We start from the raw sequence: 25,667 nt of genomic DNA, 5'->3' as shown, positions 1-25,667 counted from the left end.
TTTTCTTTTAAGTCTTCTAACTTTTTCTCATCATTTTCATCCCAACTTATGGGCTCATTTTCAACTAATTTATCATATAGAAACTTAACTAATTTTGTGTGTCCATCTATCCACAATTTACAATACCCAATTAATCCTAGTAATTTTCTCACATCTGTTTTTATTTTTGGTGCTGGCAATGATAGTATTCCCTGAATTTGGACAACATCTAATCTGTTATATCCTTTCCCAATTATATGGCCTACCTCTGGTTCCACAAATTGTAACTTTCTCTTAGATACTTTTAACCCCTTTCCTCCTAGGAAGTTCAGTAAATTAACAGTTGTTGTTTGCACCTCTTCTTTCTGTTCTCCAGAAATTAATAGATCATCTACATACTGGAGGATTTGAGATCCTTCTTCAGGTATAAACTGTTTCATTATTTCTTCCAGAGTTTGGCTGAATAGGTTTGGTGACTCCGTGAATCTCTGAGGCAACCTTGTCCATTGTAATTGCTGTTTTCTCCCGGTTTCCTCATCTTCCCATTCAAATGCGAACCATTGTCTACATTCTTTCTCAAGCGGACAGGACCAAAAAGCATCTTTTAAATCTATAACACTACACCATGCATGTCTTGATGGTACTTTGCTCAATAAATTATAGGGGTTGGCTACTACTGGATATTGAGTAACAGTTTGCTTATTTATTTCTCGTAAATCTTTGACTAATCGGTATGTACCATCGGGTTTCTTTATGGGTAATATTGGGGTGTTATGTGGAGACATGCATGGTTCTAGAATTCCTTCTTTAATTAAATCTTTAATTACAGGTGTTAATCCCTGTTTCCCTTCTACGGAAATTGGATATTGTTTAACTCTTATTGGGGGAATGTCAGGCTTAATTTTGATTTCTATGGGTGGAATTTCCAACAGTCCATGACCCCCTCCTTCTGCCCACACTCTTGGATCTATCTCTCTCTCATCTTCTTCTTTTAAAACCATCATTTTCACTACCATATGTTTTCCTTCAGGGACTACCCCTATTCTTAACTGCACTTGTAAATCCCGGCCTAAGAGGTTAGAGTCTAATTCAGGCATATACAGCAGGTCAGCACAGCCTTCTCTGAAACTTCCTTTTATAGGTACTTCTTCAGTAATGGGTACTTCAAAAGGGTTATTCTCAGCACCTTTAACTTTACAGGTTTGGTTACTTAATTTGCATCCCTTGGGAATCTTTGAAATACTTGAACGATCTGCTCCAGTATCCACTAAAAATTCCATTTCCTCGCTCTGAGGGCCAATTTCTAGGTTTACCAGGGGCTCCTTTTGATGTCCAACATCATCCCTCAGAGCGTAGAGCCCCTGACACCCCTAGTCCTCTCCTTCCAGCCTTCTCCCTAAGGTGTCTTGATCCTGAGCAATAGCCTCATCCATCTTTCTTTTTCTACAGAAATTTCTGGTATGTCCTTTCTTACTACAATAAAAGCATGTGACTTCTGCCCAAGGTGGTCTTTTTTCAGGCCAAGGTTACTTATTATCTCTGTCTGGCTCATAGCTTCTACTTGGCTGATCTTTAACCCTCTTATTCTTGGACCTGTGTACTCGCTTTTTCCATCACCTGGTGACTCACTATTCCCAAATCTAGCACTTTCTCTAGCTACTGCTACCATAAGTTTTGCTTTTGTCTTGGTCTTCTCCTCATCCCTCCCTAGATATACTTTTTGTGCCTCTCTTAATAACTTGTTAATTCCTCTTTCCTGCCAATCATCTAACTTGTCCAATTTCCATCGTATATCCACCCAGGCCTTAGTTACAAATTGAATTTTAATTAAAGCTTGTCCTTTTGGTCTCTCTGGATCCACACTTGAAAATAACTGAAAGTTTCATTTTAATCTTTCTAACCAGGCGCTTGGTGATTCATCTCGCTCCTGGTGACTATCAAATGCTAATCTTGCATTATTTGTTCTTGGGACTGCCTCTCTTATCCCACTTACAATTAGTGTCCTGTATTGCCTCATGCTCGCTCTTCCCTCTTCCTGGTTTGGATCCCAATTAGGTGGGTCAATAGGCATTTTATCTTCTCCTCTAGGACCTCCTCTATTTTCTCTTTCCCAAATCCTCATACCCGCAGTACAAATCATTTGTATTTCTTCGGAAGAGAACAGTATTTCTAGGATAGAATTTAATTCCTACCAAGTAAAGATGTTAGGCCCTAAGAATTGGTCTAATTGTTGGGAGATGCCTATTGGGTCTTCTAATAAAGTCCTAATTTCTTTCTTAAAATTTCTAACTTCAGAGGCGGTTAATGGGGCATTCACAAAACCAACACCGCCTCTGCCCCGCCCCAGGCACTTCCCTTAGAGGAAACAAATTGGCACTTCCCTTAGAGGAAACAAATTTTCAGTTCTGCCTCATTCATCTTAAATTTTCTTTGCTTGGAACCTTGTTTTATATTGATAGCTTGCTACATGCTCATCTGGTTCAATTAACTTCTTTTCCTCTATATCTTTACAACAACAGGCCTTTTTCACTCCCTGCCCTTTTGTTTGCAAACTTTCCTCCTGCTTGTGACTCTTGGTATGTTGGGGTACAGGGGATAAATAAAAAGGAATGCTTTGTGATGATCCAGGAATAACAATAGGGGAGAGGTACTTTGGGTTATGGGTTGAAGTATGGGGAAAAATAAAGAGGGGTATTTTAGAAAGTTTTGGGAGCCAAGATTGGGGTATGGATGCTCTGAGTGGTACTAGAGACCGGCGTCTGGGTACTTGAGGAACTGGAGGGAATCTGCAAAACTGAAGGAGTACTAGAACGGGCAGGTTCTGGTATATTTGGGAAAGGAGGAGATACAGAAGAGGGGATGCCAGGAGCAGGACACTTTGAATTAAAAGGTTGAGGTGATTTCAAAATTCCTGTGGGAGTAGATACTGAAATTACATCCACCTCATGAGATGGTACCAAGGGGTACAATGTTGGAGGGGGAGGACGAAGATGGTCTATAGGAGGAGATGGAGGAGGAGGTAATGGGAGGTCATCTAAGGGATCAGGAGGGGGAGGCGGAGGAAGATGGTCTAAAGGATCCCACCTCCGTTCTGGTAGCTTAGTTTCTTCTTTTTCTTTTTCTCTGGATAATTTATATAATTTTATTTCCTCTTCCTGTTTCTCCCTTTGTAACCAACATTTAGCATATCTAATCTCTTCGTCACAAGGTTCTATTTGGGTATTGACAAATCTAATTAAAGCTATACATAGCCATCTTTCTTTTGTCCCGTACCAGGGCCAATAAATAGGTCCTTCAGCAATACTCTCTTTAGGCCATATTTCTGTACATTATCTTATCATTTTTCTCTTATCTAGATCCTTCATTCCCTCATTAGTATCCCAATTTATTTAAAGTTCACCTAAAGGACTACTAGGAGGTATTTTCTTAAAAACATCCTTCCCTTTTCTCCTCCTGCTGGCACTTCTCCCAGCACACTGTCCCATCTTTAACTAGCGATTGGTCTCCAAATACAATTTTTTTTTTCCTAATAAGGGATTTGTATTAGTTATAAATGAAGAAGAGAAAATAAATATTAATTATTGTGGAAAATGTAATAATAACGGTTACTTTAAAAAGTTCCTTATCATAAGAGACAAAACAAAGATGGCAACTTTAAAGAAATGTTTGAAGTGGGAAATGAAAAAACATGGCGGCTTTGGTGGGAAACCACACAGAAAAAAAAAAGGTGACTTGAAGAAATATTTAGTGTGGGAAACAAAATAAATATGGTGGTTTAACAAGGGTTTTGGAATAATAATGTCAATTCAAATGAACATTTAACCTAAGAATAGTGAAATGTTGAAATTAATTCCAAAAGGAAATATAATATCTATCGTTTTAGTGAGAAAACTAAACAATTATGATGGCTATTTCAAGAAATGAAACAACTTACAACCACCTGCCCAACTAAATACAAAATAGATGCAGTAAGCCACTTACTCTGCACAAGTGGCCTCTGCACACCACACTCAACCACATACAAAATGGCTTCAATGAGCCGCTTGCTCAAAATGGCCACTTCACACCACACACAAAAATCAAAATGGCCACTTCTTGGCCCACTGTAGAGAAAACTCCAAGTGGCTGCTTCTCAGACCGCCTCACCAAACTCATAATGGCCGCTTCTCGGCCCGCCTCACCAAACTCAAAATGGCTGCTTCTTGGCCCACCTCACCAAACTCGAAATGGCTGCTTCTCGGCCCGCCTCACCAAACTCAAAATGGCCACTTCTCGACCCACCACACAGAAAACTCAAAAATTCCTAAGGAGTGGTCGAAGGACTTTTGACCTCATTCCTTAGGGGCCCTGACTCTTAAAATACAAAAAAAAAAAAAAAAAGAAAAAAATTCTCCCTAACGTGAGCCGGTTCTAACCTCCCCCTCAGCCCCAGTGATTGAAAGGGCCCTTCCACAGCCGGTGGCCCACCTCCCCCTTGTGGGTCACCGTCCCTGTGAAGTATATTTTCAGACCCCACTACGACCCCCTTTAGCTGGGATCCTAGCTCAGGGTGAGCCTACTTCCCCTCTATGACCCCCTTCCCACTGGGGTTCTTGTTCCAGGCAACCCTACTCCCCTCGGGTTAGGCACCCTCCCCTTCCAGAAAAGGGGTACTCCCCTACACGTTGGCCACTTTGTTAAGTGGCCTTTGTGTAGGAGTATTTTCTCCCACCCCCAAGGTCCTACTTCCTCAGGGACTAGGCTCCCCCGTTCTATCCCTGAGGAACAGCCCTCCAGGTGGTTTGAGCTAGTGGTTGGAGCTCTACCCCTCACTGGGCAAGTCCACCCCACTAACCCTCCTCGGGTACCCCTATGACCCCCCCAATGGGATCCTAGTTCGGGATACTGAGTGTGTCCCCCTCTATAACCTCCTAATGGGATCCTAGTTCAAGGGGTATAACTTGGGCCAATGGCTCAAACCACCCCTAGGAGCCTCCAATCACTGGAGGAACAGGAGCCTGAGCGGGTAAGGGTGGCTATATGTGGGCACTCCCCGTCTCCCGTACTCCTAGGGGTCCATAGGGGTACACGTACTTCTTGACAACACTCACTTCCCATGTTCCCAGCCGACCCCCCTGCGGGAGTCTGGAATTGCGAGACTGGGAGCACCCCTTCGCTTCGGGGGTCTGTACTCACAGCTCCCATCTCATTCACTCACACGCACTCTGCACCCCAAATTACCTTCAACCCCACTCATGTTGCTCTGAGGCAATGTGAGCCCCGCTCCCTCTTGGAGGGCTCTCACCTTTTGGGTCACTGTGACTCAGGTATAGGCGCAAACCCTTTCGCAGTACCACATAGTCCAATCTCTGGCAGCCAAAAAGGTGGCTGGACACGTCTCCCAGGTCCTGGGCTACCCTGGACTGTTTTTGGGCGTGACCTATCCTAGATGAGTCCCCAAAAAGATGTTATGAATATGAAGGAGGCCAAACTTTCTCTGGAGAAAGAGGTTCTCATTTATTAAAATAGCTGAAAGGAACGGAGTACCTAGGACAAGCCCAAGCACCCACACAGCGAGCCAAAAACAGAACAGCGCACTACCTTCATGTGCACTGGGTTCCCCCAAGAAAACAAGTTTCCCAAAAAGAAGAAACCCGACTTAACCAAACTCCCCCCATTTATAGCCCCCTTTGAGTGCAGGATTGGCCCATTTTGGATCCGCATGATGATTGGTCAATTTCCAGGTTTCTCATTGGTCTTTAACAAATAATAGGTTCCTACTGGATCAATCATTTCTGCAGGGCTTTGAATGATTGGTCAGGTCTTCCATCCAATCCTCCTCGACATCGTCTTGCCCTGCAAGACCGCCCTTCCACCAAACGCTGGACCCTTATCTCAGAAAATTCTAATACCCCCCCCCACTCTTAACGTAATACAATTAATATAACATAATTAATACAGTATAATTGAACTACACCCTAATTTAACATGACTTTTACCCATAACAGTATTATATCAAAATAATTTGGAAAAACCAATATAATAGTGAAAGCTAATGACTACATAGTTATTCATAACAGGGGGAAGGTGTATGGAAGAGTTTGACTTCTCCTAATCCAATTTTGTCAGCAATAAAATCAATTCATATCTCTAATTCTGAGAAAGTTTTACATGTGACAGGATTTGATGAGTGATCTCTCCTGGTCCTTGTCTCAACCCACGAACACTTTGATCAATTTTCTCTCTCCATCCAGGTGTGGAGGGCAGTAAGGGAGCGGCTGTGGTGGGTGCAGGACATCCAGCCACTGTCCATCCACAGCAAGGCAGGGAGGAGGAGGGTCCAGGTCAGGCTGTTGAGCAGATTGTTGAGGGATTTGCAGTAGATCTGGGGTTCTCTCAGACCCCTTGGGATGGGGACAAAATGATCAATTGATACATTTCTGGACTGATTCCCCCACAGTTGCCCCTGCAGAGGGGGATTTCCAGCCAGCCCTGCCCTGAAAACCATCAAAGGCCCTCACAGAGCCACTGCTTGGGCTCCCTTTTTGGTTTGTGCTTCTTGCAGAGCTTAGCAAACCATAGGCAGGCCTTTTTCCACCCACAGAATTTCACCTCTGCAGCAGCTCTAAAGCTGCCAGAATCAAAGCCAAGGGGGCAGGGGGGACTCTCAGGTGCTGGCTGCCCCCTGGGGCTGGCCAGAGCAGGGCTGGGCAATGGCCGTGGGTCTGGGCCATGGCTGGGCCCCACGCTTGCCTTGACAGGGGTCCCCAGGATGTGCCACCCCTGGGACAGGCACCCGGCCAGGAATGTGCAGGGACATTTCTGGAACTGACACCCCCTGGGACACGATCCCCCATGCCAGGACGTGTCACCCCCTGGGACAGGATCCCACCAGGACAGGACCCCCTGGATGTGCCACCCCAGGAACAGAGACTGCCCCCCTTTCCCATCTGATTCTCAGCACAAATGGCCTCTTCCTTCTTGTCCAGGAAGAAGAAAGTGAAAACGTTGTGGAGGCACAAGCCAACACCTCCATCCCCCACAGCCTCCCCACCCTTCCCTCCAACTCCTGCTTCCCATTGCCCCCCTTCCCTCAGTCCCCCCACCTTGGTCCCCTCTCAGGTGCTCCATGAGATTGCTGAGCTAAGAACTGGGGGTGAGAGGACCTGGCACAAAAGTGAGCAAAATAAAGAAAAAAAGCAATAAAGACACTAAAGTCAAGGGTAGGGGAGGGCACAGAGTCAGAGCTACCCAGGACCACCATGTGAAGCCTGCACAGCACATGAGCTTCCCAGGGGAACTTGGCTGGCTCTTGCTCATCCCAAAATCTGATGCACCCAGGGAAGAAGGTGAGACCCCTGTGCCCATTCAGCAACTGCCCATCTCTGGCACCCCCATTCCCCTGGGAACCCAAGCATGGGATCCCCATTCCTTATGTCCCCTCATCCCTGGGACCCCCATCCCAGTACTGCCATTCTCCAGGATCTCCATGGCCCAGGACCCCATTCCCAAGGAACCCTCTCCTGTTAATTCTATCCTCTGAAATCCCCCTTCCACCAGGACCTTGGTTCTCTCAGGAAACCCATTCCCATGGGAACCACCATTCCCCTAGCATCCCTATCCCATGACCCCAAATCCTGGGAGCCCCATGTTCCCCTGGGACTCCCATGATTGAATCCCCTCAGCCCTGGGCACCCCCAGACCCATGACTGCCCCTCCTTAGGAACCCCATTCCCCTGGACACTCAGCCCTGGCACCCAAAACCAACCTAGCCCCCCACTCCTGTGAACCACATGTCCCACTTTGTTCCACCCACGCTCATCCCCTTCCTGTGCCCAGCTTGCAGCCACCCTGCCCCCACCAAGGGCCACCTACATGTGGGGACGGACATGACCTCGCTTCCTTCCCCTTCATCCGAAGAGCCGCCAGCCAGGGGAGCGGTGGCCACAGCAGCGACTGACAGCCAGTGCACATGGCTGGGGACGCCGGGATGGCCGGGAAGGTGGCGCTGCTCCTGTGGGGTGAGTGCCCTGGGCACGGGCCTGACACCCTGGGGATGGGGAGAGGAGGAGGCACAGGGGGTCCTCAGAGGTCCCCAATGGCAGCAGTTCCAGTTCATGGTACCCACAGTGGACCTTGCTGGGACTGGAGATGTGGGGTGGCTTTGGGGACAAGAAGAGGGGGCAGGAATTTAGGGATGAGGATGTGGGGACAGGGATGTGGGGATTGGCACCTTTGGGATCAGGGAGTTCTGGGGATAGGGACGATGGAACTGGGATGCAGGGACAGAAGTGGACAAGAATCATGATGATGTGGCCATGGGGATGGGATCATGAGCAGATGGAGATGACCTGGGCCTGCATGGGTTGTATCCCTGGTGTCATAGTGCCCGGGGTATCCACAGTGCCCCCATATTCTGCCTCAGCCAAGGCTGGCCTCAGTGTCCCTGTTCCCAAGGTGTCTGTGCCACAGGGATGTGGTGCACGGGTGGCTGTGACACAGACATGTCCCTCTGCCTCTCCAAATCTTTTGGGGACCACCCAGACACACTTTCCCACAAGAATTGCTGTCCCCATGGGGACAATTTAGGGACAGCCTCCACACCCTGTGCCCCCATGCTCCTGTCCCCATGGTGCCTCCCCCACCCAGATCTGTCCCTTCTCCCTTCCAGCCCAGACCCTTGGCCTCGCTGGTGAGTCCTCAGGGGATGCCATGGCCCCACCCCGCTGTACCCAGCCCCATGCTGGCCCTGGCAGGCTGGTGTCCCCTGTCACCCACAGGTGCCCAGACCACCCAGCTCCGGGTGCAGCCTCCCTGGAGGCCAGCAGTGTTGTGGGACCGGGTGACGCTGACCTGCCAGGGCTTGGGGGCAGCCGGTGCCACCACCTGGTACAAGGGCAGGCAGCGCTGGAGGCAGCAGGGACCACGCCACGTCACTGTCACCGAGAGTGGCACCTATACGTGTTACAGACCTGGCACTGGGCGCAGCCCCCCTGTGACAGTGCTAGATGGTGAGGGGTTATCTTAAATGATCAGGGTGGCCCCTGACAGGTCTGGGTGGGATCTACTTTGTGGGTGGCCTCACACCCCGTGTGTCGGAGAGCCTGTCTATAGGACACCTGGACATCCCAGTGCACCCAGATGTCCCCAGTGCCATGGGCACCCACCATGGACCTGTCTTGAGCCCCTCAGTGAGAGGGGACCCCTCTGTCTCACAGACAATCTGGTGCTGCAGGTGCCAGCACGGGCACTGCTGGAAGGGGACACGGTGACACTGCGTTGCTGTGGATGGTGGAACAACACGGTCACCAGGGTGCGATTCTACCAGGACGAGAAGGATCTGGGGGGGTCGATCAAGGGGACCGAGCTGTCCCTATTCCCCCTGCAGCTGAACCATAGTGGCCACTACAGCTGCGGGGGCTTGGTGAGGTCCTTTCTCTCACGGTCAGCAGCAGTGACAGTGACAGTGCACGGTGAGCACCCCATGGCTGGAACTCCAATCTCCTGATATCCCCAAAGCCCCTTTTTAGTGGACTCAGAATTACAGTCCTCACCTACCCTCTCCTTCCCAGAGCTCTTCTTGGTACCGGTAATTGAATGTCCCCTTGAGCCCATTGACGGGCCCCCCCTGACTCTCAGCTGCCTCAGCACCCCCAGCCCTCTGCAGCCCCGAGCCCCCCTCCTGCAAGTGTTCTACCGGGACTGGCGGGGGGGGGGGGGGGCGAGCAGGGGTCCCTGCAGCTGCTGGTGCCCACCATGGGGGTCTCCCATTTGGGAAATTATGACTGTGAGGTGCATTCCAAGGGGGGTCTATGAGGAAGAGCAGCACCCAGCTCTGTGTCATGCTGCGCAGTGAGTGCGGGGATGGGCATGGGGAGTCCACACGGCCCTCTCAGGTCCCCTGGTTGGGCACCTCCACATCTCCCAGACAGTTTTCCCGGGTCCTTCCATCCCTCCCCTTATCTCCTCACCCCTCCATGTTGTGACCCCATTCCCAACATCGCCCATCACACCCTTCTCCCTGTACCTATCCCCCCACACCATCTGCCAGCCCCTCCCTTTGCCCTCAGCCCTGTCTGTGTCCCCACAGTGCCTGTGGCCAATGCCACCATCACCCCTGGTCCCCTGTCACACCAGGTGCACGCAGGTGACCCCGTGACCCTGCACTGCTCGGTGCAGGTGGGCTCAGCCCCTGTCACCTTCACCTGGCTGCACAACGGGAAGGAGGTGGCCCAGGGTCCTCTCCTGGACCTTGGGGCTGTCAATGTGGGACATTCGGGAACCTACCAGTGCGTGGCCACCAACCAGCTGGGACAGGATGAGCACCGCGTGTTGCGAGCGTTCAGCCCAGAGTTGGCCCTGGAGCTGAAACCGCAAAACAAAGGGACACAGAGGGGCACAGGTGGGGTCACACGGGGTCACTGTGGGGTGCAGGACCCCTGGAGTGATGGCTGACTCTGATGTGTTCCCCTCTGTTTCTTGCAGTGGCCGCAGGGGTCAGTGGGGCCCTTCTGTTCCTGCTTCTGCTCGTGGGTGTCATTGTGGCCTGGTACCAGTGGCACCACCTGGGTGCGTGACAATCGGGGGACGGGGGTCCTAGAGATCAGTGGGAAGGCCCCCAGAGAAGGGGGCCATAGGGCGGCACCCACAGCCCCTGGCTTGGGAGGGGCAGAGCCTCTAGTGACCATGGCTCAGAGCCCTGGGGAGCTGTTTGAGGGTCATGCAGGGATGTTGGGGGTTCTATCAGAGGTCCCCCTCCCTGCCGGGCTCGGGGCTATATGGGCTCAGGGTGTTGGTGCAAGTGTGGTGGGTCAGGGATACTGGGGGGGCATCAGGGATACTCAGGGGGCTGGGTAGTATTGTGTGCCTGGTGGTGGTTCAGCATTGCCAAGGGTGGATGGAGGCCCCTGGGTCTCCAAAGTCACCTGTCCAGTTTTCTTTGCAGATGCCAGGAAGCACCAGGAAAGGTGAGTGCAGCCTCCAGCCATGATACACCTTTTACCCATACCCCCAGCACCTCCCATCCCCTTCCAAACACCCCCTTATTCCAACAGGCCCTCCCCAGACCCCCTGGCACTCCCAGTGGAGGAACCTCACATGACGTACATGGAGCTGCAAAGGCAACCATGGGAACCCAGCGACATCTATGACAACCTACACCAAAAGTTGTGATGCTCTGGGAAGCGGGAGGCACTGGGTGACACTGGGGGTGCTCCCTCCATGCCTCCTGTGGTTACCCATCCTTCCAAGGGATGTGGCCATGAGTCAGGGGGAGGCTACACAGGGCACCCTGTGCTCCCCATTTCCTCTCCCAGTACCCACAAGGCTCCCCCATCCCTTTGCTTGTTCCTGCAGGGGCTCCCCAGCCCCATCCAAGTGCCCAAGTATCCTCAGGGACTGCCCCATATTCTCCCCACAGTGCTTGCAGTGCACCCAGGGCTACCCCATTCCCCTTCCCACTACCCCTGTCCCATCCCGCTGTCAAAGGGGGAGTCGGGGAGGGTTCTTGCTGAAAGGTTTCTCGGATGACAATGAAGTACAAAAGTGGCAATATTATATCTGAGAACTGTTTATTGGTAAAGGAGGGTAAGTGTTCTTTCCAAAGGGGGAGAGAAGGGAGTAGAAAGGGAAAAGGATAGAGAGAGAAACAGAAGACAGGACAGTGTTAACGCAAGGAGCCCAGGTGCTCTGTGGGCATCAGCTCGGCAGATGGAGTGTGTGTGCTGCAAGCCAGGGCGAGCCCACATGGCTTTTGTGGGTGGCTGGGCGTGATTTCCAAGGACGGCACCTGCGTGTCTCTGGCATGGGCTATCGATGGCTGCAGGCTGGCTGCTGCGGGCTGGCTGCGGGCTGGTGCTGCGGCACTGGTGGCTCTGGGCTGGCTGTGGGGGCTGGGGCTGCGGTGGGCAGGTCCAGCAGGCTCGGTGCTGTGGGCAGCATGGCAAATGCGGCTTAGGTGCCGGGTGGGTGCAGGCAGCATCCGCTCCATTGGGGAGCAATGAAGGAACGTCCAGGACGAGCAGGAATGAGCTGCCTCGGGGAAGCAGTGAAGCAGGGAAGAACGGGTGTGGACAGGGAAGAAGGACCACTGGACAAAAAGGCAAGAGAGTGGAGTGTCAATGATATTTTCACCCGACGTCCAGCAGGAATGATGCATCTGACTCCATCTTATCAGAAGGCCTATTAAGTACTTTATTATACTATATTATATTCCTAATATCTAAACTGAATCTGCCAAGCACTCAACGGCACTCCACTGAACACAATCTCATGATAGTCAGCTTACTGTCCCCCCACACACACCTGGATTCAATTGGTCAGTGAATCAAAACACTCACAGCAGAATCCAATTACCAATTCCTTTCAGGTAAACAATCTCCCACAATGCATTCCTTATGTGAAAAACACAGGAGCAAAAAATGAGATGAGAATTGTTTGGATTGTTTTTTTCTTCTCCCACTGCTTCTCCAAGGTTCAGAGAATGTGAATCTCACAGGGAAGGAGGGCCAAACTGAACCTCTGCGCGAGACCCTGATCCTCCAAGAAACTCAAAGCAAAACGCTCCTGTAGTGTCACAGTTTGCTGCTTTTCTTTGCAAAGGTTCCCCCCACAGCCCGATTTCCCGGACATTTTTTCCCAGACATTTTTTCCCAGACATTTTTCCCAGGCAACTGTTCCACCAGCCAATGGGGGTCACTCACAGCCCCATCACTGCAGCTTTCTCTCCCCTCATTCTGTGTTGCCAGAAGCCTCACTGGGGACAGGTTTCCCAGCACATGTACAACCCACAGAGTAATTTTTCACCTCATGTGTAGCATATGTTAAGGCATAAATCCAAATCAGATTTGTTCCTCTTAACCCCCATGTGCTTAGTGGCTCTGCAATCTCCCTCAGAGTGCACCCACTAAAGTGGCTTACTGGTGCCCATCCCAGTTCCAAAGGGGCACAGGACCTGGTTCCCTGCTCCTGGGACAAAAATGCAGCTCTTTGGTTAAACTGGCAGAAATGGTGTTTCTTTGTTCAGCTAAATCAAGGAAGCTGAACAAGGTGGGAACCTCCCTTTCATTGGAAAATACAACCCCAATCTCTCTGAATTATTGCTACTTTGAAATTACAGGCCTTGTAGGCAACGATGTGGGAACAGGAATAACACTTCTTAACTAATACATATTGTGAGAAACAAGTAAATGGAAGTTGACTTTTGCTGGATATTATGTGAAATGATATAAAATTATTAATTATATTGTTGATTAAATATTGTGATACTGTTTCTGCTGGGACAGTGATGTGTATTGTGGAGTGGCTGGTGTTGTTGGGGTGGCCATCCAAGGGTGGGGCCCAGCCATGGCCCAGCCCCACTGCACAGGGATGGCCATTGCCCAGCCCTGCTCTGGCCAGCTCCAGGTGGCAGTCAGGACCTGAGGGTCTCCCCTGCCCCCTTGGCTTAGATTCAGACAGCCTTAGAGCTGCTGCAGAGGTGAGAATTCTGTGGGGGAGAAAGGCCTGCCTGTGGTTTGCTCAGCCCTGCAAGAAGCAGAAAACCCAAAGGGAGCCAAGCAGTGTCTCTGGGAGGGCCTTTGGTGGTTTTCAGAGCAGAGCTGGCTGGAAACCCCCCATGCAGGTGTAGCTTTGAGGGAACCAGTCAGGAAATGCTGCAATTGATAATTTTGTGCCTTTGCCCAAGGGATTGAGAGAGCCCTAGCACTACTGCAAATCCCACAACAATCTGCTCAACAACCTGACCAGCACCCTCTTGAACAAAACCTGCAGCCCTTTGGAACGTCATGGAAAGAATGTTTGGATTCTGGATGTGAACAGCAGAATAGAGGGAAAAAGTGTGGAAATACTGAGCCGGAGCTGCACACGAGGGGCTGGGCAACAGGGGTGTCACACCAGAAGCAGGGAGTGCCCAGGCAGGGGAATTCAGGGCAGGCTGGAGAGGATTTACCAGGGAATCAGACCCTGAGGCACACACGGGCATTTCCACAGATTCCTGTGCACTGTCCCAAGGATGGACAGAGCTTCTCCCCTTCTTCCATGGGAATTCAATCAAGTTTCAGGGTGGGAATGAGCAAATTGGGGAGATTTCCTAAATATGGCTCAACAAAAGGCTTCCTTGAGGGCTGGGTTACTCCCAAGCAGGCAGGGAACAATGTCATGGAAGTGCTGGACACTCAGGGAGATTCCACGCACTCTGTGGTATCCACCACCAAAGGCTGCTGTTGGATGTAGCAAGGGGCTCCTAAAGGGAGAAAAAACAATCTCATTTCATTATGATTTGTTTGTGTTTTTATTGTTAGGGACTTGTTGGGAAAGCAATGGATTTAATAAAGCAGAGCATTTTATACCTTGTCAGTTTGATTTTTGCTGAGTTTGTTATTTATTGGGAAAATAATGGTGACGGAAAGATTTTTGCTTATATTCTATGGATGTGTAATTTTGTCTAAAGCAATTGAGCATCAAGTGTTGCCTGGGATGGCTGAGCCAGGAAATTGGGCGACCACACCCATCTGCGTGTGGGGCAGGGACACAGAGACTCCCAGGACAGCCCTGGGGTGCCCCAGGGTGGGGGCTGTGCTGGGCTCTTATTCACCCCAAACTCTGAGGCACCCCAGGAAGGAGCTGTTTTCCCCTGTGCCCACCCAGCCACTGCCCATCCCTGGCACCCCCATTCCCCTGGCAACCCAACCATGGGACCCCCATTGCCTTGGTCGCTCCTCCCTGGGCACCCCCATCCCAGGACCACCATTGCCCAGCACCACCATTGCACTGATCCCATCCCATGGACTGCTTCTCCCTCCAGAACCCCTATTCCTGAGGGTCCCAGTTTTTCCCCGGCACCCCTAACCCTGCCACCCACATGCCATGACCTCAAATCCCTGGGGACCATATTCCCACAGCACCCCTATCCCTGAATTCCCCCAGGCATGGAGACCCCAATTTCCCTGGTGCCCCATGCTCCTGGACACCCATCCTGGGTTCCCCACATTCCCACTTCTGGCAACACCATCACCCACCATGTCCCCAGACTATCCCATAATGTCCCCAGCCTGTGCCCAGCTTCTGACCACCCTGCCCCCACCAGGTGCCACCTACGCATGGGGACGGACCTGACCTCACTTCCTTCCCCTTCATTCTAAGAGCTGCCAGCCAGGGGAGCGGTGGCCACCGCAGTGAGTGACAGCCAGTGCCTATGGCTGGGGACACCAGGATGGCCGGGAAGGTGGCGCTGCTCCTGTGGGGTGAGTGCCCTGGGCAGGGGCCTGACACAGCAGGGATGTGGAGGGGAGGGGACATAGAGGGGCTGTGCGGTCCCCTGAGATCCCCAATTCCAGCAGAACCAGTCCATGTTACCCATAGTGGACCTTGGTGTGAGTGTGCATACAGGGTAGCTTTGGGGACAGGGAGAGGGGGGCAGGAATTCAGGGATGGGGATGTGGGGACAGACAAGGACAGACAAGGGAAAGTGAGAGTCCTATGGGGGACCAGGAATCCTGAGAGGGTTCAGGGCCTTGGGACCCCACATTCACCCTTCTCCTCTTTCCTTTGCAGCCACCAGAAAGAAACAGGAAAAGTGACTTGGGGGCTCAAACCTCATTCTCCCCTTTTACCCCAAACCTCAAACGCTCCAATTCCCTCCCTCACATCCCCTTTATTTCTTCAGGGCCCGCCCCCCCCACAGAGGAGGGGGAGGCGCTGTACACCCACGCTATGGTCACCAAGAGAGCAGGGGTAAGTACGGGGGGGACACATGCAGAGGACATGTCACCCACGAGTTTCAGCCAACCCAGATCCCACAGCCCGTGACTCTCACAGTGTCCCCCTGTGCCACCACCCTCCAGGATCCCCAGGTGACCTACACGGAGCTGCGGGGACCCCAGGGGCGACGGCGGGAACTCGGTGACATCTACGGGAATGTGCTGTGACACTGGGGGCCACTGGGGGGCAGTGGGGGTCCCACCTATGGGCACCCACTCGTGTGTGTGCTGCCACTAAAAACTGCCCCTCTCCCTCCCCGTGGAGGGACAAAGATCCCAAAGGGCCGAGAGAAGAACAATTTCCTGAAATAGCAATGAGAGAGAATAGAACCACAAGCAACAGCAACAAGGTTGGGAGTCTAGAGAGTCACAAAGGAAGGATTTCAAGGGAAAGCCCCCAAAACAGAGCCAAATCCCAGATGATTCCCCCAGCATAATTCCTCCACCAGGGGAACCTTTCAGAACCCTGGACCTTCCTCATTCTGATGGCCAAAGCGGCCTTCAGGAAAATCTGGATTCTCTTCTCCCCTGTCCCAAACCCCTCCTCTGCATTGTTCCCCACATGAGGATGTCACAAAGGCCCTCTGGGGGTTCTGGAGCCTCCCCGCTTTGCAAAGGCAGTGGGGTTCAGGCTATGGCTCAGCATGGGGTGTCAGAGACAGGAAATTTTGATCCCTGGAGACATTTTGGAACACCTGTGTGTGGCAGGGGTGGGTCAGGTCTTGCTTTTGGTGAGACAGGGCCCTGTCTGTCCATCAGTCTGTCAGCCATGGCGCACTGAGTGGCAGGTCCTGAGTAAGCGGGTGACCAGAAGTGCCACCTGGGGAGAGGGCCTTTGGTGGCTCAACACACTTAAAAGGCAGAGCATAAGGTGGCAAAGTCCCTGACCCTGCCTGCTCATGGGGTGTCTGTCCCATCCACGCTGGAACCCAGGAGTTGGCAACTCATTTCAATGAGAAATATCTGCCAAGCAAAGTGGGAACATTCCTGGAATCGAAAGAAGACACATGTCAAAAAGGTTTTTTAATTTCAAAAATGATGGGGCTTCCAGGCAAAGGGTAGGAAAAGAAATAACAGCTCTTTACTGTGAAATTTATAAAGCAGAACAGAACAAACAACACAAACCCAGTACTTTCCCTCCCGCTCAGCGCTGTTGATTTTGGTGGCAGTTATAACCACGGCAAGCAGGGGGCACTGCAGGGAGCACTCCCGACCAGCAGGGGGCGCTGCAGGGAGCACTCCCGGCAAGCAGGGGGCGCCCCGGTCCAGCTCCATCCCCTCAGGGGCCATGGCGGCCTCAGACGGGAGGAAGGAGGGGAAATCGCTCCTTTTGCAAACTCACGGGCACCAATCGATCCTTGCACCACCACCAGCAGCGGGCAGAAGCCGCCAAGGCAGCAGGTTGGATCCCAGGGCCCAGTGGCAGTGTAGCAGTGTCCCAGGGCCAGGCACATGCCCTGCACAACACCGACGATGGCTCTCCATTATCTTGAATGGAAGGAAGACAGCACCTGACCCCATGCAGGTCTCGGGTCCACAAAAGCCCTTGTGGTGGCTTTATGCCACAGTTCCTGATAACCCTCAGGCTTTCACTCCTGTTTGGTCCTTCAGCCCTGGCATAGCAGCTCTGGGAATGTTAAATTGCCTTGGGATGTTGAGGAAGGCTGGTGCTCAGTGTTGACACTGCTAGGGCTCCTCAGCCCTTCCTTCAAGTAGTTTTTTGGTGCCTGGAAGGTTTTTGCTGGTGCTGAGGATGATTCAGTGCCTGTGCCATGCGATTGATGCTTCCTGCTGGCTGGCCAGGAAGGCTGAGCTGCGGCAGTGGCTGAGGTGGGAGTGGCTGGAGCAGAGGGCCCATGTGAAACAGCACCTGGCCATGCAGGTGGAACAGAAACGCTGGGAATTCTGCAGGGTTCTTAGGTGAGGCCCACAGGGCTGAGTGATGCTGGGGCACCACTCGCCATTCCTGCTCCCCCCAGATTTTGGGACAGAGAAGTGACACCCATTGGGCTTCCAAACCCCTCAGAGCTCAGGCACAGCCTCACAGAAAGTCCCAGCCACGGCCTTGAGGATGATTCAGGTGCTCCTGGGCTCATTCCCGACAAAGGGCAGCACTCTGTGAGCCGTCAGTAAATCCCGAAGGAGCAGCCTGGGGCTGCTGGAGCCCGAGTGCTGTGGGCAGGGACGGTGTGAGGGAGCCGGGCCCCGCTCAGCCGGCACTGCCCCAGGAACGTCTCATCCTGCAGGGGCTCGGCAGCCTCTGCTGGAGCCGGCCCCGGGGCTGTCGGGGGGCGCGGCCGGAGGGGCCGGGGGACAGCGGGTGGGAGGGGCTGGGATGGAGGGACTGGGACCCCACTCGGGAGCCCTGAGCGTGGAGAGAGCAAAACGGCAGAGGGGAGACCCCGGGACAGGGGGGAGCAGAGACACTGCGGTGGGGTCTGTGGAAAGGAGGGACTGCAATGGTGGTCCCGGAGCACCGGGAAGGGGCCCAGCTGCCATCGTGCTGTGAGTGCCGGGACGGTCACAGGGTGTCTGAACCGACTGTGGCAGCCTGTCCGAAGCCACTGTGGCGATGTGTCGGGACCGAGCGTTGCCAGGGTAAGGCCCTCACAGCTCCGGGAAGTGGAGGGGTACCCTGGAAGGTGTGCAGCAGGGGCAGGGCAGAGCCCTGTCTATTCCCTATGCCTTGTGCATGTGAGCAGGGAAGGGAAGGAGCAGCTTTGGGAACACCTGGAATCCAAACAGGATCACTCCCCACAGCCCCATCATGGCCATAGGGCAGAGCCACTGCTCAATATTTCCCACATTTCCCTCTTGTCTGGCAGCCGAGCCAGAACCTGAACTTCCTTTCCATGAGGTTCCAAAGGGCTGCTGGTTTTATTCAAGAAGGAGGACCCAGTCAGGTTGTTGAGCAGATTGTTGTGGCATTTGCAGTAGTTATCAGGCTCTCTTAGTCCCTTGGAGGGATTAAATGATCAATTGCTGCATTTCCAGACTGGTTCCCTCACAGCTGCCCCTACAGGGAGGAGTTTCCAGCCAGCCCTGCTCTGAAAGCCATCAAAGGCCCTCACAGAGCCACTGCTTGAGCTCCGTTTGGGGTTTTGTCCTTCTTGCAGGGCTGAGCTAACCACAGCCAGGCCTTTTTCCACCCACAGAATTCTCACCTCTGCAGCAGCTCTAAAGCTGCCAGAATCAAAGCCAGGAGGGCAGGGGGGACCCTCAGGTGCTGGCTGCCACCTGGGGCTGGCCAGAGCAGGGCTGGGCAATGGCCATCCCTGTGCAGTGGGGCTGGGCCATGGCTGGGCCCCAGCCTTGGATGGCCACTGGCTTCAAGGAGCAGGAGTTTGACAGCTCCTTCCTGGCTGGCGCTCCATTGCCCAGCTGCTCTTGCAGGCTCAGATCCTGCAGGGGATGAGCGAGAACGGAGAAATCTGGAGCCCCGTGGAGCTGCCATGCTCCAGGACAGGACCCCCTTTGTCCAGCATGTGTCCCCCCTGGGACAGTATCCCCCCATCACAGAACACTCCCTTCCCCCCCCCCCCCCATCTGACACTTAGCACAAACGGCCTCTTCCTTCTTCTGCAGGACAGAAAAAGTGAAAGTGTTGGGAGACACAGCCAGACGCCCCCGTCCCCCACAGCCTCCCCAGCCCTGCCTGCAGACCCCTCACTGTTACTTGCCCCACTCTGGGGTTCCCCCAATCCATTCCCTACTCAGTTGTTTCCCAGAATAATCAAGGAATGAACTTGGGCATTGTGAAATTGAGGGATCAAAGGGAGGAAATGGAAATGAAGAGTGGAAAAAGCCCCTGGGAGCTGGGGGCACACAGACTCAGAGCCCTTCAGAATCTCCCTGGTGTCACCCCCAGGCCATCAGCACACTTCGGGGGCTGTGCTGAGCTGTGGGTCACCCCAAAATCTGAAGGACTCAGGGAAGGGGCTCCAAACCACGGACCCACGGAGCCACTGCCCATCTCTGGCACCCTCCATAGGGAACCCAACCATGGGACCCCCATTCCTTCAGTCCCCCTGTCCCGGGGACCCCATCCCAGTACTCACATTCCCCAGGATCTCCATGGCCCAGGGCCTCATTCCGAAGGAACCCTCTCCCATTCATTTCATCCCCAGAAATTCCTCTTCCCCCAGAACCTTGATTCTCCCAGGAACCCTCATGCCCACTGGATCCCTCATTCCCCTGGTACCCTCATCCCTAGGACAACCATCCCCTGACCCCAAATCCCTGGAGCCCTCATTATTCTGGGACTTCATCCCTGAGTTCCCCCAGCCCTGGGCACCCCCATTCCCATGGCACCCCCATCGCTGGTTACTCCCCCTCCCTTAGACCCCCATTCCCAGGGACCCCATCCCTGGGGCTCCCCATTCTCCTGGAACCCATCCCTGGCTCTCCAAACACTGTGTGCCCCTCACTCCTGCTAAGCCCATGTCCCACCTTCTGCCACTCTGTCTTGTCCCCATCCTGTCCCCTCCCTGCCCACAGCCTGTCCCCAGCTTGTGTCCACGCTGCTACCACCAGGTGCCACCTACACATGAGGAAGAGACGTGACCTCGCTTCCTTCCCCTTTGGCCATACAGCCACCACCCAGGTGACAGCCACCCTGGCAGCGAGTGACAGCCAGTCCATATGGCTGGGGGCACCAGGATGGCTGGGAAGGTGGCGCTGCTCCTGGGGTGAGTGCCCTGGGCATGGGCCTGACACCTCAGGGATTGACCTCTGTGAGACAGACACCAGTGGGGAGGAGGCAGAGGGAGTGGGAGAACATGTCGGTCACTGAGGTGCGATTCCGCTATGAGGACAAGGAAGTGTAGGGGTCCCTCAATGGGACTGTGCTGTCCCTTTCCCCTCTGCAGCTGAACCACAGTGGGCACTACCGCTGTGGGGGCTGGGTGAGCTCCAACATGTCCTTGTGGGTGCTCTCAGCACCGGTGACAGTGACAGTGCACGGTGAGCACCCCACGGCTGGAACTCCAATCTCCTGACACCCCCACCACCACCTCTCAGCAGACTCAGAGTCACAGTCCTTAGCTCCCCTCTCCTGCCCTGAGCTCTCCTTGGTGCCAGTGCTGGAGGGTCCCCCAAGCCCACTGTGGGGTCCCCCCTGACTCTCAGCTGCCTCAGCACCCCCAGCCCCCTGTGGCCCCGTGCCCCCCTCCTGCACGCATTCTGCCAGGATGGGCAGGTGGTGGGGGGCCCGCAGGGGTCCCTGCAGCTGCTGGTGCCCGCTGTGGGGGTCTGCCACTCGGGGAATTACAGCTGCCAGGTGCACCCCAAGGGGAAGGATCCGTGCAGAAATGCAGCGCCCGGCTCCGCATCACAGTGTACAATGAGTGTGGGGAGGGGCACGGGGAGTCACCAGAGACCCCCTGGGTCCCCTTCCTGGGTACCTCTGTGTCCCCCTGACACCTTTATTGTGCCCCTTTGCCTCCACCCTCAGTCCCTTCACTCCTCTGTGGTGTGACCAATACCCAAAGTCCCCCATCACACCCATCCCCCTCGTCCCTATCCCTCCACACTTTCTGCCAGCCCCTCCCTGTGCCCTCAGCCTTGTCTCTGTTCCCACAGTGCCCGTGGCCAATGCCACCATCACTTTAAGTCCCCTGTCACATCAAGTGCACGCGGTGACAACGTGACCCTGCACCACTCAGTGCAGGTGGGCTCAGCCCCTGTCACCTTCACCTGGCTGCACAACGGGCAGGAGGTGGCCCAAGGTCCCCTCCTGGAGCTCAGGGCTTTTGATGTGGGACATTCGGGCACCTGCCAGTGCGTGGCCACCAACCAGTTGGAACAGGAGGACACCAGGCTCTCAGCCCAGAGCTGCTCCTGGAGGTGAGACCTGGTTCATCCTGGGTCACAGGTGGGGTCCCACGGGGTCACCAGGGTGTTCAGGAACCCCAAGGTTCAGGTTGACCCTGGTGTGTCCCCTCTGTCCCCAGCAGTGGCTGCGAATGTCAGCAGGACCCTCCAGTTCCTGCTCCTGCTCCTGGCTGTCATCGGAGGCTGTCACTGGTGGCACCGCCAGGGTGCATGACAATGAGGGGGGGGATAGGGGTCCTGGAGTAAGGAGGAGCCCCCAGAATGAAGGCAGATTTCAGCAGCACCAAGGGCACCTGTGCTGGGGGACACTGAGCCTGCAGTGACCTCAGCTGGGGTTCCTGGGGATTTGGGGGGAATTTGGAGAGTCTTAGCTGTGCTCTAGGGCCATCCCCGGATGGGCTTTGAGGAACATTGTGGTGCATTGGGAGTTCCTGGAGGGTTTGGAGAGCTGCTAGAGGGCTGTGCAGGGATGTTGGAAGATCTTTTTGGCTCCTGTGGGCATTTGGGGGCCCCCCTCTCTGCCATGCTTGGGGTTCTGGGGGCTGAGAGGGTTGGGGGCACCAGGGGGACTGAGGGCACTGCGGTGATGCAGAAGTTCCAGGAGGTTCAGGGGTGATCAGAGTGTCCTGGGGGAATCAGGGATCCATTGGAATTTGGGGCTGCAGTGGGGATATGGGGATCCCGTGGGTGGTTAGAGCTCCTGAGGTCTCAGGAAGGATCAGGGGTCCCGGTGTCCCCACAGTCACCCCCTCCCCTTTTCCTTGCAGCTGCCAGAAAGCTGCAGAACAGGTGAGTGGAGGGCTTTGGCTGGGACTCCCCTTTCCCCCTCCCCAGACATGCCCCAGAGCCCCCCCATCCCCACAGGATCCCCTGGGAGGAAGGGGCAGTGCTGAACCCCCCACATCGTGGGCACCGAATGGGCAGATGGTGAGTACAGAGGGTGACAGTGACACGTCACCCGCGGGTGTCACCCCCACCCAGGTCCCCACAAGCAGAGTCACTCTCAGGGCCCCCATGGGTGTCCCCCACCCCTGCCCCACCTCAGGATGCACAAGTGACCAATGCGGAGCTGTCAGGACCCAACGAGGGACAGTGGGACCCCTGTGACTAAGATGACATGCTGTGACGCTGGGGGCACTGGGGGTCCCTGCCTGAGGGCACCCACCATGTGTTCCCCCAAGCTCCCATGGGTGCTCACGGTGTTTGTGGGGTGGCCACGAGTGGGGGTCCCATGTGAGGCTGCCCAGAGCTCCCCGTTCCAGTGCTCCCAGTGCTCCCAGTGCTCCCAGTGCTCCCAGTACCCCCAATGGCTCCCCATTCCCTTCCCCAGAGCCAGGAAGCACAGGACCCTTGTCGCTCTTATTGGACCCAAAATACAGCTCTTTGATTAAACTGGGAGAAATGGTTTTTGTTTGTCCAGCTCTGTCAAGTCAGCTCAGGAAGGAGCCAGGTCCCTGTCAGGTTAAGGAGCAGATTGTTGTTGTTTTCTTTCCAGTAGACCTGGGGCTCTCTCAGTACCCTGGGGACAGGGGCAAATTGATAAATTGCTGCATTTCCTGTCTGGTTCCCTCCCAGCTGCCCCTGCAGGGCAGGTTTCCAGCCAGCCCTGCTCTGAAAACCATCAAAGGCCCTCACAGAGCCACTGCTTGTGTCACTCTGGCTTTTGTGCTTCTTGCAGCGCTGAGAAAACCACAAGAAGAACAAAACCCAAGAACTTTTTCCACCCACAGAATTCTCACCTCTGCAGCAGCATTAAAGCTGTCAGAATCAAAGGCAAGGGGGCAGGGGGACCCTCAGGTGCTGGCTGCCACCTGGGGCTGGCCAGAGCAGGGCTGGGCAATGGCCATCCCTGTGCAGTGGGGCTGGGCCATGGCTGGGCCCCACCCTTGCATTGACAGGGGTCCCCAGGATGTGCCACCCCTGGACTGGTTTCATCCAGGTCATCCCCAGAACAAGATCCTCCCTGGACAAGACACCCCTGGATGTGCCCCCCTAGGACAGAACCCCCTCCTTTTCCATCTGACTCTCAGCACAAATGGCCTCTTCCTGCTTGTCCTGGAAAAGGAAAATGAAAGTGTTGAGGGAGCACAAGCAGACATCCCCCAAAGCCTCCCAACCCTTCCCTGCACCCCTCACACCCCATTTTTCCCCTCCCCTGGGTCCCCCCAACCTGTTCCCTGCTCAGGTGCTCCCCAGGATTGCTGAGCCAGGAACTGGGGCTGAGGGGACCTGGCCCAAAAGTGAGGAAAATAAGGGAAATAGAGAAATAAAGAGAGGGAAAAGTCAAGAGCAGGGGAGGGACAGAGTTAGAGCTATCCAGAACCCCCATGTGATGTTTGCCCAGAAAACAAACAGCGCAGGGGGGCAGTGCTGGGCCCCAGGTCACCCCAAAATCTGAGGCGCCCCAGGGAAGGAGCTGTTACCCCCGTGCCCCCCCCCCCAGCCACTGCCTGTCCCTGGCATCCCCTTTCCCCTGGGATCCCAAACATGGGAACCCCATTTCTTTCAGTCTCCCCTTCCCTGGAGCCCCCATCTCCGGACTGCAATTCCCCAGGATCTCCAACCCCAAGGAACGCCATCCTGGTTAATTCCAGCCCTTGGGACCTCCCTTCCCTTGGGGACACTGATTCCCCCAGGACCCCCAATCTTACATGGCCCCCATTCTCACAGGGCCCCCTTTAACCCTGGCACCCACATCCTTGGCCACCATCCATTGATCAGAAATACCTGGAGGCCATATTGTTCATAGACCGTCATTCCTGAGTCTGAGTCTACCTAACCCTTGGGACCCCGATTCCCCTGGGACCCCATCCTTGGGCATCCCAATCTCCTGGACACCCATCCCTGGCTCCCTACACAGCCTCAGCCTCCAAATTCTGGCAACACCATGTCGCACCATCACCCCCATCTCTCACAAGTTCCCCAACCTGCCACCATCCTGTCCCCACCCTGCCCCCATCCTGTTCCCACCCTGCCCCCACCAAGGGCCACCTACACGTGGGGACAAGACGTGACCTTGCTTCCTTCCCATTCGTCCAAAGAGCCGCCAGCCAGGGGAGCGGTGGCCACAGCAGCGAGTGACAGCCAGTGCACATGGCTGGGGACACCGGGATGGCTGGGAAGGTGGTGCTGCTCCTGTGGGGTAAGTGCCTTTGGCAGGGGCCAGACACCCCAGGGATGGGCCCTGGTGAGGCAGAGACTGGTGGGGAGGTGGCACAGGGGGTCTGCAGGGTTTTCTGAGGTCCCCAATGCCAGGAGAGTCAATGCATGAGGTGACCAGGGTCGTGGGGAGGCTTTAGGGACAGGAGAGGGGGTTAAAGAACATGGGGGATGGAATATGGGATAATAATAACAGGGGGATGGAATTTGGGAGGCATCGTGGGACTGGTGAAGATGTGGGGACATGAACAGGGTGCCTGGGGGACCAGGACAGGAATTAGGGGAAAAGCACCATGCAGATGGGCCCTGGGTACAGAGACCAGGGGACTGGTGGGGGTGACCTGTGCCAGCATGGGATGGTCCTGTCATCCCCAATCCCACGGTGTCCATGGTGTCCCTGTGTCCTGCCTCAGCCTAAGGTGGCCCTGGAGCCCAAGTTCCTGAGAGGTCTGTGTCACTCTGGTGTCCCCACAGGAGAAATCTGGGGGTGATGCCAAAACCCGAGCTCTGGTGCTGCTGTAACTAAAGAGCCACCCCCACTGAGCCCTGTCCCTTCTCCCTTCCAGCCCAGACCCTCAGCTTTGCTGGTGAGTCCTCAGAGGATGCCATGGCCCAACCCTGCTGTGCCCAGCCCCACGCTGGTCCTGGCAGGCTGGTGTCCCCTGTCACCTGCAGGCACCCAGACCACCTGGATCATCGTGGAGCCCCCCTGGATGCCAGCGGTTCTGTGGGACAGGGTGACACTGACCTGCCAGGGCTCGGGGACCTCCAGTGCCACGACATGGTACAAGGATGGGCGGCACTGGGGACAGCAGGGACATGACCGCCTCACTGTCACTGAGAATGGCACCTACGAGTATAACAGAACCGGCACTGGGCTCAGCCCCCCCATGAGAGTCTCTGATGGTAAGAGGGGTTGAGCATCCCCAGCCTGGCTTCTGCAGGGACCCCAAGGGCTCT

The sequence above is a fragment of the Melospiza melodia genome, unplaced genomic scaffold (assembly GCF_035770615.1).
Source record: "Melospiza melodia melodia isolate bMelMel2 unplaced genomic scaffold, bMelMel2.pri scaffold_18, whole genome shotgun sequence".
NCBI classification, from domain to species: Eukaryota; Metazoa; Chordata; class Aves; order Passeriformes; family Passerellidae; genus Melospiza; species Melospiza melodia.
The sequence above is the reverse complement of the archived record's forward strand: the minus strand, read 5'-3'. Positions refer to the sequence as shown.